The sequence below is a fragment of the Hydra vulgaris genome, chromosome 14, assembly GCF_038396675.1.
Source record: "Hydra vulgaris chromosome 14, alternate assembly HydraT2T_AEP".
Lineage (NCBI taxonomy): Eukaryota > Metazoa > Cnidaria > Hydrozoa > Anthoathecata > Hydridae > Hydra > Hydra vulgaris.
Window position 1 is genome coordinate 11,819,411 of NC_088933.1, and position 13,517 is coordinate 11,832,927.

Sequence of the window (13,517 nt, forward strand, 5' to 3'; positions counted from 1 at the left end):
TGCAGGGACATATACAGTAAAAGAATAAGACTTTGCTTTAAAAAACAAAATACTTTATAACACGGATATAAATGCTATAGATCAAAATTAAACCGATGTTGTTGCAGTTATATTCAAAATATCAACCTTACATGCCTTCAACTTGAAGGTATGTGAGGTTGACAATCATTGTCTACTATAACAGTATAGTAGACAATGACAATCATTGTATAGTAGACAATGATTGTCATTGGCTTATGAATGATTTTCGAGCAAAAGTGGGCTCTATCTTACTGTAATTAGATAGACAAGTTACTTATATTGCGCAAAAGCAGATAATTCCAGTTTAGCATTTCGTGCATAATCAGACAAATCCAATTACAACAACTTCTCAACTTTATCAAAACCAACTACGCGATGTTTACAATTTCTGATAATGAAAATTAAAAAAACGAAGCGATAATGGTTACTAGCTGCATTTTGCATTGATTTAATTGTTGCAAATTAGTTATCAATACTTTAGAACTGTTTTAATGCTAGTTAATTACGAAGATGTAGATGACTTAGAGTTTGTTGGAGAACGTAATGTTGTAGAAAGCGGAAAATTATTAAAACAAAGCAATCAGTTGCAATAGAAAAATTTATCGGTGTTATGTTGATTTTAGTTCTAATTCTAACTGTGACCTTTAAACATGATGTAAAAAATGGACTCTACGTGTCAGTAGGTCTATGGCATTCACTCCATTCACACTTATCTGTTTTTTCATCTCTTTTCATATTCTTTTACTCATTACTTCAATAAGTCTTTCGATCCCTACCTCCACTCTCTTGTTTTCTACCCTTCCTTTAATAACATCTCTCAACAATATTTATATTTTTTTTGTTAGATACACAGCGGGTTTGTCTGATAATACAGACTGGAAGGCTACCTGCAAACACAAGCAAGATTCAGCACACAAGTGTTATTAACTTACAGCAGAATATGTACAGCTGTTTCAAAATTGCCTATTTAAGGCAGCTGTCAAGACTGATCAAGACACCGTACTGATTAAGCATGTCACATTACAAAGGCAATTCGAATACGCTATGTTTCTTCAAGAAAATTCATTCGTCCAATTGGTTGCAATTATTTCATTGAAGAAATGTCAACTGGCAAGAAGAAAAAATATGCCGTGCAAATTTTTTATATGCAATTGCATCAATTGAAAAGAACCGGCTGGTGGGAGTACTTAAACGTTCACATGGTAGTGGTGGCCTGCCAAAGTATAGTCGAGATGGCAAAAGAATATCTTGCAAACCTGTTGCAAAAAAGATTTGCAACAGATTTGCAAGGTATTCTAAATAATTTATTAGCAGTTTGAGAGGCAGAGAAAGTCATTACGGTAAAGGCAAAAGTGTACGCATATATCTGCCGTTTGAATTAAAAAGTTGTTCAAACTTGTGGAAGATATATAATAACTACTGATGAACACAAATTCTTGTATCAGATTGGTTTTAGTGGTTTGCAAGTAGATGCAAGTACGACTTGCTAAAAATTTAAAAATATAATTATGCACGAGTCAAAAGCCCAGGTTGAAGCTGAACTTAAACTGCAGAGGATATTCACTCGCAGAAGCGTGCTTCATTTTAACGCTTATTAAAGTACTCTGATACACCTATGCAGCAGGTACAAGCTCTGCGTAAGGTGCCTGTTCAGGGAGCTTTCTATGCCAGACAGCTAGCTTTATACAATTTTGCAGTTTGTGACATGTCACCAGAAATAAATTACTGCTATACATGGATTGAGAGTGAAGCAGCACGTGGTTCAAATGAGATAGCAAGTGCGCTGTACGACTTTCTAATGTCTTTGTTAATTTTGGCAGTTCGAGGCAAGCGCTACATGTTGAACTATTTAATGATGGTTGTGGTTGAGGGAAGAACAATAACAACATCTTTTGAGCATGGTTCAACATTGCCTGCACAAAATAACTGTTGGTGGAGGAAGCCAGATTAAAGATGTCTCGATGATTTTTCATTCTTTTTTAACGTGTGGCCGTCTATTTGGAAGAATATCACAAGACACAGCGAGACAGTCAAATATCACTACTCCTGAAAAGTATCATGAGATACTTAAAAAGCATGCTAATGAAGTATTTGTTTACTTTTATCACATGGTTAAAAGCAGCTGCAGCAGCAACATACAAACCGCTTGTTGGACAGCAAGAACTAAAGAGAATACTCGTTCATTTGTGTGAGTCAAAAATTATAATATAAGTACAAACAATTATCAGTCACTACTGAAAGTAAAAAGCATTTCATTCAAAGATGAAGCCAAAACAAGCGACAGGATTATGACCTTTGTCTACTGCGAAACTTGTGGACATTAAAAACCCCCTTAAAATGACGTTTGGCGAAAGCTGGGAAAGTGTTCCAGAGTTAGCTTTCTACAAGATGCAAACAGACAGTAAATCTACTATTGATACAGATAATTCTGAAAATGACTGCAACTGATGTATCTAAAATGACGTGGCGTGTGTTTGACAAAATTTTAATATAGTGGTGTAGACTAGTGGTACAACAACATTAAGCAGTTATTAGAGTCAAAATTACACTGCAGTGAAATAAAGTTAAAGGCATGGTGATATCAATAGTAAACAATGTTGTGTATTAATAGAAATCAAGGAATTAAAAATATTAAGATATGTTAAAACTTTTAAAAATGGGTTTGACTGGTTTTGCGTTGGGGCTCTTCATATATGCCTCCAAGCTTTGATTGGACTTATTGTTCCTAGTTTAAGCTTTTATAAGTTTCAACGTGGAGAAAATACGCTCGCATGCAACCTTGGTACAACTTATAGTTAAAATAAACTTGTATGCTAAAAATAAGAATTCATATGCTGAAAGAACAAGTAGTAAATTTTATGCAAATATTACGGTGTAAAAGCACAGTAGATACAGTTTTTACATCTGTTCTAGATTTTACATCTTGTTTTTATATCTGCAAGTTCTACTTGCTCTTTCGCTTATTCGTCTTCATCCTCTTCATCATTGGCTTTTTTATTTTACCAGTGAGTGAGTACATGTCTGATAGAGTGAATGAGAAGTCAAGCCATTATTGAGGAAAGTCTAGAAGCTATGATTTAAATTTTGTTGACAAAATAAAAACAGTTATATTGTTTTCATTTTGTTTACTATACAATGAGTATACTAAAGAACCAAGTTTGTTGATGTTTAAAGTTTGTGAATTCACTGAACTGAGATTCTCTATGAATTTCTTGGGATACAAGCAAGCTATGTTGTTAAAAGTTGCCTCATTTGACTCAAATCTTGATTTTAAATTCATTGCCGCTATGTCTGTTGTTGCATTAAAAGTTTTGGTTCAATATTTCTTTCTACTAACTCTACAGTTCTGCTTTTAATCATTTGGTATGCCTGAAAAAAATCTAAACTTGCAGTTTGTAAATATTTTTACATTTAGTTAGTTTTTTCATACAGTTTAAAAAAAAATACCTGTTCAAGATTATTTCAAACTGTAACAGTAAATTTTTTTTACGTTCTGCGCGTTCTTTAGCATTAAATTTTGTTGATTCACTTAAATACACAAGACATACCTGCATAAAGGGGAGAACTCGGGTCGTGATTGTTACCGAATGTTTTTTTAAGTGCTGTGTCTTTTATCTGTCACCTGGTTGCACCAATTATGTTTAGCCTTTTCAATTTTACAGGACCCACTTTATCTGACACCTGCTTTCCGCGTATCACTTCAAATAGAAAATTCTTGCAAAAATGTAGCAAATTTATTTATATTGTCAAATAAGGAGACTACTGATAATGACTTTTCATTGGTACCTAATATTACAAGGTTAGGTCTACGAGCATGACACCAAACATGTATATGTCCCGGGATAACAGATAACATGTTTCATGGAAAGAAGAAAATCCTTTGTACAATCCAATCGTTCTGAAGCACCGTCAGTGCTTTTTTATATTTAAAACGTGTTTCTCAAACATTTCTTCAACCATTTCAAATATCTTTTTTCCTACACCAGAATAAGAATCTACAAAGGCTATGAGTTGTTCATGAACAGCATTCAGGGCTGTGGAGTTAAAGTCGGATTCGTCGAACGCGACATTTTTAGCGGAGTCGCTAAAAATGTCGCGTTCGGCTTAGTTGGAGGCGCTAAACGAAATCGCGACTCCGACTCCAATAGTAAAACTTCTCGGTATTGCATGTGCATGTAAAAAATATTCAATTAACCTTATATTCATATTAAACTTTCAAAGAATTTTTCATAAATTTGGCTAAAAATAATTTTAAATTATCGCGTAAAATTTTTTAAAGAATTTTTCAAATATTTTGCTTTGAAGTTGAAGTTGGTGTCGGAGTCGGAGTACTCTGAAAGTTTCAACAATTGGAGTCGGAGTCGGTACTTTTTTTTTACGACTCCACACTAGGGTGTCCCAAAAAAAAATAAAGACTATACCCTCAAATGTTTGGGATTTAGTCTGTAGAAAAAGAAAATATCCATATGTTATGGTTCATCTTGTCGCCAATTGCAAAATGTATATTTTGAAAATTTGGATATTACAATTTCTTCCGTATTTTTATTACTTTCGCTTTTGTAATAATTGTTATGAAAAAACCATTGTTGATAAAATCATACAGAAAGATTTTTATTTTATATATTTGTTAAACACCCACTATATATTACAAGTAAGGTAAATAAAAAGTTTCAAAAAAAATCTCTAGGATCTAGGAATTTTATTTTCAAGAACATCCTTGAAGATTGTTCTTTGTTCTTTTGAGTTCCAGTACTCAACTGCACATTTTAAGATTTTAAGATCCGTTTCAGGAATTATATTTTTTAAACCAGTAACTTTTATTTTTTCTTTGTGTTGCATTAGTTTCTCTATATTTAATTTATGACTATTGCAGAGAGCCTTGACGCTATCTACAAAAGTTCAGGTCGTGGACCTGATTCGTTGTTCAACTGCGACTTAAGAATATCAAATGTCATTTTATTTTTCAACAGGCGAATAAATAAGTTTATCTTATTTTGTTGCGTAATTATAGATATATCTTCAATACAAAATAGGGGATGTATATAATTTTTACTATGTTTTGAAACGTTTAGTAGTGACTTCAGTGCAATTCTTCCTACTATATCAAGCTTTTGCAATAACATTTCTTTATGGTCGCAAAGCTCAAGACCATACGTTAGTGTTGGAACAGCTAAAGTTTTATATAACTGGACAATAGAGTTTGGGTGAACAAAACGAATTCCAGCTTGAATTAAAGACTATATTACTGCCCGGAAATGGGATATTCGGTTATCAATGTTTAAACGATTAAGTGAGGCAATTGGTGAATATTTTGTGTCCCATATAAAGCCTAGATGAGTAAGTTTATTGTCTAGTTTTATTTTTTGGTGGTTGAGTGTTATCGTGCATTTTTTAATTTGATGTTTTCCGGTGACCAAAAACTCGGTTTTGTCAGCATTCAATTTTATGCAATTTTCTTTTGTGTAAATGTTACAGATATTAATTAGCTTTTGTAAGCCAGAGAGGGTGGAACTAAGAAGTATAATGTCATCAGCATATGCTACAACACCCGTGTAGTTTCCATTTATTGATGTTCCTACGACACTTTCATTTTGTAAGGTTTCTAGTAGGTTTTGAGTGTAAAGATTGTACAAATGAGGCGAGAGAATCGATCCCTGTCTCACTCCTTGTGTTAGATAGAATGGAGATGATTTGCAACCTAGATAAGACACAGAAGCACTACTTTCCCTGTATAATGACGATATTGTATTAACAATATACAGTGGTAATTTGTCAGTGGTAATGTCCCAGTTGCAGCTGTCAAAAGCTTTTTCAGCATCGAGGGAACAGAGATAAACAGGTGAGTTGTTGTTGTTGTAGTGTTTAATTGTTTCACTAATAACAAATTCGGCGTGTAGGATTGAGCTATTTTTGGTGAAACCGAATTGAAGAGGATGAGCTTCTTTTAGATCTGGACAGATTATTAGGATTATATATTCGATTAGTTTTGTGAAGATTGGAATGATGCTGATACCACGGTAGTTATTTGGATCAGTTAATGATTTTTTATAAGATTTAGCAAGTGGTATTATAAGTGATGTAGACATCGACTTTGGCGTTTGACCATGATTAAGAGAAAATGTGAAGAATTTTTTTAGCCATTCTATTAGGGCTTCACAACGCAAATATTTTAAATGTTCTGCAGAGATTCCAAATGCATCTTTGGTTTTGTTTAATTTTAGGCAAGAGATAGCCGTTCTTATAATTTCATCTAATATTATTACAAAGTCAAATATTGTACAAGGTGGAACTTGAAAACTCGTCGCGGTATGCGTTATAGATTTAGTGTTCAACCGTTTTTCTAAACTATCAGCGAATTCTCTTGTGATTGACTCCTTGTCCTTTTTATTATTTATTGTAAATAATTTTGAGTTTGCATCAGTCTGTATATTTCTAAAAGTATTCCAGAAGTTTTTTGGATTGGTATTTTTTAACATCTCGATTTTTATGTATTTTTTGTAAAGGTTATAGTTTTGTGCTTTCTTAACAGCGTTTCGGAAATTTTTTCGTGCCATTAGGTATTGGTTAAAAATGTGCGAACTTAAATCTTTTACGAAACCCGTGTCATGCCATTTCTTAAAATGAAATGAAAGAACTTTTTTACTCCTATTTAACTCGGGAGTCCACCAAGATTTCGAATATAATGATTGTTTTTTCTCAGATAAGTGTTGGCTAAAAGCCTCAGATGCACTTTTTGTAATCAAATTATTGATTTTGATAAGTTCTTTATCGTAATTGTTATATGTAAGGCTAAGATTTTTAATATTATTATTTACGAAATCATTATATAATTGTATAAAACGTTGATTATTCCAAGCATAATTTGGAATGCTAATTTTGTCTGTCATTTTGTGAATATTCTCTTTGAGAGATCTTCCGATGAGTTCAATTACAATTGATACTGGCAAATGATCACACATATTCTGAGGTGAAAAGAGGGCAACAAAACAGTTGTAATACCTAAGAGAAGTGTTTTTTGAGATAGCTATGTGATCAATATATGATGCATTTGGTAGTGTATTATGTTGATATGTTATCTTAGGGCCTGAACCTTTAATTACGTCCACTAGTTCAAATTCACTCGATTTTATAAATTCTGATAGAGCCGCGGAGTAATTATTTTTTTGAGAGACTTGATCTTTCTAGTAAATCGTATATTTCGAGAGGAAAAGATTGAAAATCACCAAATAAAATTACTTCTCCGACACCCTCATAATTATTAACAAGGCCTTTAATTATATCTAATTGATTTGTGTATTCATCTAATGATGTTCGATTATTCCGCGATGAAGTTAGATAAATACCAATTATAACAATGCTAGTATTATTTTTAACAAGATTTATAGCAAGAATATGATCATCTTCATATAAAATAATGACATTTTGAAACATATGTCTCCGAACCAGAAACGCATTTCCGCCAAACGGCCGACCTTGCTCGCGTTTATTTGCCTGGTGGAAGTACGAAGAGTGGGTGTTTTTGCAAATATTTTTGATTATTGAATGTTCCAGTTTTGATATCCAATGTTCGCATATAAAAGTAATATCATGGGAAGTTATCAAGGATTCAGTGTATTCAATGTTTGATTTAAGCCCATGACAATTAAAAGTACATAATTTTATGGGAAATTTATTTTTCTTTAATACGCTGTCGGAAGCCATTTTGATTTATAGAAAATTTCCTGGTTGCCGATGTTTTCCAGATTTTGGGCTAAGTTAGAACTTAAGCGCTTTTTTCGAAATGGTTTGACTATTATATTGTTATCCCATAGAGAAGGGTTAAATACTTTATTTTTTTCTGTGTTATCCATATAGATTTTAAAAAGCTCTTCATTAATATGGTTGCTTATGCCTCCAACAAAAATTTCAAATTTACGAACAATTCTTTCGCCAGCAATTGTTTTGTTTTCCGAAATTTTTGTGCCAAAAACGGCCTCTGACACCCTATGTTTTTTCATTATAGGCAAATTTTGCGTTTTTTGAATTGACTTACTTTTTCTACCAACTAAAATAAACTTATCATTGTTTGTTTTTGGTGATGCTAGAATAATATCCGAATTTAAATTTTTTGTTTTTTCATTAATACTTGCGGTTGATTTTATTTGAGCTACGACATTTGCATACGTTTTATTTATTAGATACGTTTGCATACGTTTTATTTATTATTTATTATTATTATTATTTATGCATACGTTTTATTTATTAGATAAACTTAAGAATGTTTATAAATTTTTTTAACAAGATTTACTTGTTACATAATTTTAACTAGTGCCGAAGTGTTCATAATATCAATTTTATTTGTTTTTAACATGGAATGTTCAAAAACGAAAATAAAGCAAGGTGCAAAGAGAATACAACGAGAAATACAACTGCAATATTAGTCCTAGAAGAACTGCTTACCTTCTTAATTATCCTATAAACAAATTGCCCACAAACCAACTGCCTTCTGTAAGAATTGTGTTGAGATATTATCTATTTTAAACTCTGAAAAAAGCTACAGGTTCAGGCCGTTTAAGTTTCACATTGCGTGTCCGAAAAAAACGTCTTGGATTGGAACGTGTGTTTTGAAGAAGTTTGTGTTAAACATTTTGGGATCAATTGTGTTGTTGCCGAAGTTATTTCTGTATGGATCAAAGCAGGTTTTGGAGATTATATTAAGAAAAAAGCTCAAGTAAGGTAATTAGTAACCTTTAAAACAATGAATGCTTTTTCAGTTCGTACTTGTTTTTTATAACTTAATTGTTATCGATAAAAAAAAAAGATATTTTATTATTTACTTAGGGACAAATTAAAGAAGTTTATTGAAAAATACACTAAAATGCTAAAAATGAAATACTTGAGTATAAAGATAAAATAAAGCACGACATTCTAGTACAAGAATTTCAGTTCGAATTAAGTAATCTTTTTAATATTTCAAAAATGGATTTTGGAAATTAGGAGCAGCTAATAATGATTTAGAAGTATTTGAAAATGATCTAGAACTCTTTAAAGACCAAATGAAGGAAAGAAAAATGTTAATTGAAGAAAAAGATGATGCAACTTACAGAGCTAGAACTTAAAAAATGAGACTTAGATTTCTAACAATAGAAAATCAATAACAAAAAGAGATTCATAGAGTTTAACGAAGCCAAGAGAGTGGTATACCAATATGTAGTAAAAATATAGATGAACTTGAAACATCTGACTGCAAATTTGACTCTTCAACAGATGATGAATTTGACGAAAAAAAAAGTAATTGTAAACTACTACATGAATAAAAATAATTTTAATTTCAAAGTAATGAAGTATTTATTTTATTTCCGGAACAAAAAAAATTTATTTATTAAAGATTTGTAGATTAAAGAAAATGACTAAAATAATCAAAGAGCTTACTCGTGATGAGCTTATTGAAGCAACATTAATTGTGGCAGCAAGATATAATATTGGAATATGACCTCAGACCGCAATTATGTCTGCCATTTTTTCCAAATATAATGTTAAATTTAAAGAAATAAACATCTCTAGGTCTTCTATTCACAGAAAACGGTTTTCAGTCTGGGGACCTTCTAAGAAAGCAAATAATTGATTTACTAAAAGGTAAAAGACTAGTTCTACATTTTGGCACTAAACTTAAAAAAATTTCAGAAGACCTTTAAATATCTGTTGTTTATAACAAATCGGCTCTGAGCATTAGTTCTCCAGATGTTAGTTCTCCAAATCTTCTATAAAATTGCTTACATGGGTTTACCCAAAATCTATTTGAAGCATTAAACCAATTATTTTAGAACAAGTACTCAGAGTCTCGTTGTGGCACGAACTGTTTTAGAGATAGAAGTATATTCTGCTATCATTAAATTTAATGGGTAATTACAAAGACGTTATTGAACTTAATAATGTATTTAAACTGTTAAATTTGACTGCTGGGAAATACTTTAGCTGCTATGCCACAAAAAAGGACAATACTTGTATCAAGCAAATTAATAGTAAAATTAATAGTAATAGTATATTTTTGAATTTTGATTTTAGTTCAGAACCTTTTTTACTACTTTACATTTATGCTGTCAAAATATGATTCAAATACTATTTTTATAGATTCTGAGAAACTAATGTTTGAAATTTGATACTTTTTTGATAATTTTTGCATTTTTAAAAATTTTTGTCAATTTTTTTTTTTAATCAAATATATTAACTATAAACTTAGTCTTGAGGCGTTTTTATTGATTTTTGTAGAACTTAGTAAAAATATGGTAGAGCCGCTTTAAAGATCACTTTACTTTACGCCAATGTTTAAACAATCAGTAAATGCCTTAAATTCACGCATTTATTAATGGTATAAGTAGTGGTGTTGCGATGGGTCTTCTTTTTTTTTTCTCAAAAAAAAAAAAAAAGCGAGCTTGTTTTTTTTGGCACAATTTCTATTGTTTGCACCCGGGCAATAACCTCTTTCCACCCATTATGTACACATGTACATAATTATGTATATGTTTGATTTATACAGAATGTCATAGATATATATTATACAGCTGTAAGTGGTTGTGCAGATGACGTTTCAATTCAAATATTAAATCAAAATATCATTTAATATTATATCACTTTTTACTTACTATTGTATATGGTGTTTTTTTTACAGGTATAGAACTTGAAGTTAACAACACTGTTTTAACTGGCGGCCATTTTGTCAGCTGTCAAGTGATTTGTGTTTAGTTTGGTTTGAGCACTAGGTCTATTTTACGGTCAACATAACTTTCCATCAGAGCAATTAATTCGATTAACTTTTAATTTAACAATTAATTTGAGCAATTCCACGACCGTCACAGCGTGACAACCGTCTTTTTTTTTGTCTTAAGCCTTCAATATTTTAATATTAAAATAGATGTAAGAATAATTTTTTTGCTATTTAGTTAGCTCATATTAGGTGCTACAAAAAACAAGAAAAAAATTTGGGTGAATATACTAGCGTCTCATTCATGCAAGAAAATATAAAACGTCACAGCTTGACCAATATTTTCTCATTGTTTTTTAGTTTTTAGATCAACACCTTGATTCAGCTAATATAGATGAACTGAATTATTAACTTGGCATTAAACAAAAAGTTTAGACATTACTCTTACAAGTTTTTTACTTATATTATATTGCTGTCATATAACCATATTATATTGCTGTCATATAAACAACGTTTTAAAGTTTTTTCGGTGATTTTATCTGAAGACGTAAGTTGTTTCACTAAATACTTGTCACTTGAATAGGGTCGCATTTCTATTTTCCCATTATTGCCGCATTTCTATTTTCCCATTATTCGCTGCAAATATTCCTGGTTTTGCTGGTTTTGCTTTTGTAATTTTTGTAAGTTTTGCTTATGTAAATAGCTCATCAATTTAAAATTTTTAAATTTTATTTACATTATCTTCCATAGAAACAAAATAGACATTGAAATTAGTCTCATTTTCAACAGCTTCATGAAAAGTTATGGCATCAGTTATTATAAATTTTCTCTGGATTATTTTTTGCGTTGCTATTCTTTTAACGGTCCCACCAATAGCATGTACCGATCCTTTCCCATGTGAAGCAGCAAAAAAGTCTGTAGTATTTTAGCACTTGATTCAATATGGTTAGATAATAAATTATGAACAAATACAAGATATACAAATACAATTAAGAACAAATACAGTTATGAATAAATACAATATGAACAAATACAAGAATAGACTTTTTTGAATGGCTTAAATCATCTAAAACTATGACAGATGACGAGAATGAGTTTTGGTACTAAAATACAGCAGTAAACACAGTAACTTGCTTCTTGTACCAATGTGCTGAATGCACTTCATCTTGCCACAAAATTGAAAAATTTTTAGCAAAATTCACTTGAAGGACGGCTGTGTTTGGATTACTATGAAATTGGTTCTTATGAACACGATGTCTTTGATTGTTTCTGTTTAATAAATTAATGCCAAGGAAATGAAGGTAAAGATTTTGAAAAGGTGCTGTAAAGATCATCAACTCTTCCCTTTTTTTAAATCTTTTTAATATATTCTTTTCCATTACCATCTGCAACTTTTTCCCATTGGTACCATGTAATTCATTCAAAACATATAGATTATGAAACTTTGCAGCATCTTTGCATGTTGTACACATATTATTATAACAAATATCTTTTTCACTATCACATACAATGCTTAGAGGAAATTCATGTGAATACAATAGAAAATTTGAATCAAACTTGTGCAGGACTTCAAGGATAAGAATTATATTTTGATGTCGTTGACAACAACAAACGTTTCTTGACATTGAACTAGACAAAAGCACATGTGATGGGCGTAAACTAGCTAACTTTGATTTTCCAACTGATTCTTCAGGATAATCACCTTTAATAACAGCATAAGCTTCAATAACATTCACATACAAATGACGTTTTTGCAGTTTTTTTTTATTCTTTAACCTCACCACAACGGTGTCTTCATTTGACGTTCAGCATGAGTAAGAGACATATTAAACCCTTGAAAGATTAAAAAAAAGCAACACAATAGTTATGGAGATGGACGTATTACATACAAGGCTCAATGGAGTTTCAACTATCCTTTGGAGAGGCTCTATGTATCCCAAAAGGGAGCCTCAAGGATAACTGAGCAAGTGTTGCCTATACAAAACATACCTATATTTTGTAGTTATTGTAGAAAATGCAAAGAAAGTTAATTACACAATAATCTGGACGATTAAAGTTGATAAAAACGAAATTGTGGTTTCAGTTTTAGCAGTTTTCAATATTGTTTTAAATTTTGTTAAAAAATTGTCACACCGTGACATCACGGCGTGACATAAAAAGGTTCTAAAAATAACTTGAGCTAATTATTTTTTTAAACATGTTAGTATTTATTTAAATGTATAGAGAAATGTATAGAGTTCTCATTGCGCTGGAATTTTGAATTCGTAAGTTTTATTAGTTGACTTAGAAACAAAACTATTGGTACCCTAATTGCCACAGCGTGACATGTCACAGCGTGACAATAGTGTTAATAACATTTGATTAAAATAAATGGCTTTCTAAATTCGTCTGGCAATAAGTATGTTTTTGTCATAAGTAGCAATGATTAGTGCAGCTAAAAACCTGATTGCAATGAGCAAGACAGTTTTTAATTTTTTATAGGTTCAATTGAACTTCGGCGGTTAAAAACTATTTAAATTATCGTAAAAACACCTATTTTTACCTTCTGTTTCAGCCCATAAAATTTTTTATGATAACGGATAATTTTATATATAATAAAATGATAAATTTTCAGAAACTATAAAGTTTGTTATATACTATAACAAACTATATAGTTTCTGAAAGAGAAGTAGAGCTTTCTACTGATATATAGTATTATGTGTATTGGCTTCGTTTAATTTTTTCATTTTTTGTTAGACGGTCGTGGAATTGCTCTGTGGACTGTTTTCGCACCACTTTTACTCTACATGATAATACGCATCCACATCGAACAGTA